Genomic DNA, 3713 nt, shown 5'->3' with positions numbered 1-3713 from the left:
GCCACTCCCCATGAAAGTTTCTCTCTCTTTCCAGGCAGGGATGAGATGAGCTTTGCTGGACAGGCAGACGGGACCAGGAGACTGTGGGTGTCCTGTCCCCAACCCAGACCCTTGCTGTCGCCCTGGGGACTGGGGGTCCAGGGCAGTGCTAGTGATATGTGATGTGCTGCAGTGGTGCAGAATAAAACGTTTTGTTGTCTGGTACCTGGGCACAGGCTCAGGTGCTGCCAGAGAAAAAGGGTTGGGTGAGATACGAAGGTACATCTGTCCCTTGCTCTGGGTTGGGGGATCTCCTGTTCTGGAGCTGGAGGCTGCACAGCCAGACCTGGAGGCATTTACTGTTATATAGATAGGTTTTGGGAGGGAAAAGAAAGGGGAAAAAAAAAAACAAGAGCGAGAGAATAAGAAACAAGAAATAAAGAGAGAAGTAGAGAAAGAGAGGAGAGAAAGAAAGGAAGGAAAACCTGATACTGCCCTGAGCTGGAAGGGACAGACTTCACACTAACTCAAGGAGCAAAGAACTTCCTTTCTGTAAGGCTTGTTTTTGTCCCCCAGGATCACCAATTGCTTCCCAAATTTGGGCTGCCCCAGGTGCCCTGTTCTGCCTGTGGCTGGGGTGTGGAGGAATCACCCAGACCCAACAGTGAGGGCTGAAAGCCAGCCCAGCCCATGGGGGACCCAAGGGACTGGCAGGACTCCATGGCCAGGGTTTGGGGGGAACAAGCTGGGGGGAGCACTGGGAATTTTTATTAGACTGACCCAGCTGGACCCTGAGACTGCTGAGGGCTGGGGCAGGAGTGGGACACAGCTGAGCCTGGAGGTGGCTGTCTGGATGGGGACAGAGGTGCTGCCACGTACACGGGGCTCATCACTCCTGAAGCAGTGACTGCCCATGGATGCGGGTGAAGGTGGCTGAGGGTGCAGGAGTGAGTGTGAGTGAGCAGGTGCCTGAGTGCCTGGGATGATGTTCACAACTCTTCTCCCTTCCCTGCACATCCACCAGTACCTCAGCAGAGCAACCCCAAATTTCCAAGCATGCTGTGTGGCAGCACCCTGCACGGTGAGCTGTTGTCCCACCCTGCTCCCCTGGATCGGGGATGGGCAGGGGACCCTCTTGTCACTCCACGGAATCCACAGCAAAGACCCGCATGTGCGAAGAGCCTCGGGGGTGTCCCAGGCGCGGCCGGGGGCACCCCTCGTGCACAGCAGCCCCGCATCCATGCATACTAAGTAAAGCAAGGAATACATAGATTTTGCCTATCTGCCGATCAAACGCGGAGATCTGCTCTGGTAAATGATGCATTAGATGCGGTGGCTGTATTTGTTGTGTGAGTTTTGAAAGGGTTCCGATAATCTGGAAGCGAGAGATAAGGAACACCATTTATTCAGCAGCACTTTGGAACCAATTTTCAACCCTGTTCAACCCCATTCTCCAGCAGCCTCCAGGAGCCCAGGAGATAAGGATTGGGCTATTCATTATCTTCACAAGGAACAAAGATTAGCTAGCAGAGATGAAAAATTACCCCTGGATAGTAATAATAAGGAAGCGAACCTGGAGAGCTGCTGAGCCTATATTCTCCTTGCTGCTGGTGCTGCTTCTTCTCTTTTTAAATTTTCTCCCTCTTTTTTTGTTGAATCAATATTGAAAAGGTTGGTTCTTTTTTTTTTTTTTTGTGGGGGAGGAAAGCTTTCCCCACTGTCTATCATATTTTTCAATATGCAGAATATGGTTGTTACCGTGGAAGAGAGCAGAGCACGGTTCCCCCTTCCTCCCAGACTTTCAGATGACATCTTTAGTACGAAAGCTTAACAGGAAAGAAAAACATCCTTCTCTTCCAGCGGGCATGAGGGGAAAATCCCAGCTCCCTGCCCCTCCGACCCTCAATGTCTCTGGTGGCACGTGGAGGGGTGACCCCGCTGTCCCGGGACAGCGCGGCTCGAGAGGAGGCACAGCGCAGTGAGCCTCGGGTGGGCAGCGCTCCGGTCTCGGCCGCCTGAGCCCCCGGCTCGCACACCCCCCTCTGTCCCCGCTTGGGGAAAAATCTGTAGCATTCAAACCCCACTTTTCCCGTAGTTTTTCCGCCTGAGCGACAGTTCCTCGTTTTGGAGTCGTTCCGTGCAGGGCGATCCCAGGACGCGGCTGCCGACAGCCTCTCCCTCTTCCTGGGCACAAGGGAAAAAAGAGGGGATATATACATGTATATATTTTAATACCACATTCTTTTGTATTTTTCCCCTGCATAAATCTGGTGATGTATCTTCTCTCAGAGGATGAAGGGTAATACAGGAGGAGTAATTAAAACACTTACTTTGGAAATGGGCTGCGTGGGGCTGATAAGAATTATCTGCCGCATATCAAGGACCCTTTTTCCCCCGAACCATATCACAAAGACAGACAGAAAATGCCAGCAGAATAGGATCCCCCCCCTCTTTTCCCTGCTCACATTTTTACCTCCATTATGATGATAATTCCTCTCCCGCGAAACTTTTTTCCTTCCCCTCCCGAACCGTATTTCGTTCCCCCACCTCCCGCAGGGCCCCCGCTGGACGGTCCGGCCTTTGTCTCTGCATTAATATGGTTTTCCTGCAGCCTCGGGCGGGGGTCCCGCCTGTCCCCCCCTCTGGAGAATCACGCCGCGCTCCCCGAGCCGCCTGGACGCGGCCCCCGCGGCCCCGGCACCCGTCACCCCATGCAGGCAGTGGGCGCTCGGCGAGGGAAGCCCCCAGCCCCGCACACACACGCACCGGCAGGAAAATACCCAGCAGGTGAGGACTGCCAAGCCAGGGCTGGGGCGCGCAAACATTTCCGAAAACATTCGTTCTGACTGGATTTCTTAGTGCTCTACGAAATTCGTATTTTACCGTCTCTTTCCTAGCTATAACAACGACTCGCCGCGTAATAATCTGCTTGTGCCTCTTCCAGCTTCTCCGCTGCCTCACTGACGTGCAGGTGCATTGCCCGAAAGGCTCAATTTGGAAGGGAGAGGTGTGAGAAGAAACACGAGGTTATACAAAAGCCAGGCTGGCCAATGGAAAAAAAAATCCAAGACCCCCAAAGCATTCCCTTCACTAGAGAGTGGAAACAAAATTAATACGAATAGGAGTAATTTATAGGAATAATTGGTCCTACGAAGCGGCTCCCCCCAGCCCACCTTCCTTGGGATCCGAGGAAGAAGCGAGCGGCTCGGGAGAGGCTAGGGCTGCGGCGCCCGCCGCGCCGGAGCCCGGTTTCCCAGCGCCTGGGATGTGAGTGCGTGTTGTTGGTATAATATCAATTCATTTAAAATATGAAAGTCAAGTCGCGTAGACTGTGACAGCAACCGTAACAAAAGGTGCAAGCAACAGACAATGTGATGTGCTTGTACAGATATTGTAATGATGCAAATGAAGTGGAGGGGACGAGCTGCCTTATTATGTACATAAATACACAGTGGCTCGCTGTGCCATCCGTGAATGCAGGAGAGTGAGAGAGAGAAGGGGAGGGAAAGAAGGGAGAGAGGAAAGGAGAGGGAGGGAGGAGGGAGGAAGGGAAGGGGGGAAGGAGGGAAGGGAGGAAAAAAAAAGGGCTCAGCTCGAAACTGCTGCCAGTTTTCAGCAGCGCGCACGGCGGCAGCCCCTCCGCCGGACTGCGCGCACCCTCCGCCCGCGGCAGAGCCGCCGCTCCCGGCGCGGGCAGGAGGGGAGGCTCCGGCGGCCGGACCCCTCCCCAGCCC

The sequence above is a fragment of the Corvus moneduloides genome, chromosome 11, assembly GCF_009650955.1.
Source record: "Corvus moneduloides isolate bCorMon1 chromosome 11, bCorMon1.pri, whole genome shotgun sequence".
Classification (NCBI taxonomy): domain Eukaryota; kingdom Metazoa; phylum Chordata; class Aves; order Passeriformes; family Corvidae; genus Corvus; species Corvus moneduloides.
The sequence above is the reverse complement of the archived record's forward strand: the minus strand, read 5'-3'. Positions refer to the sequence as shown.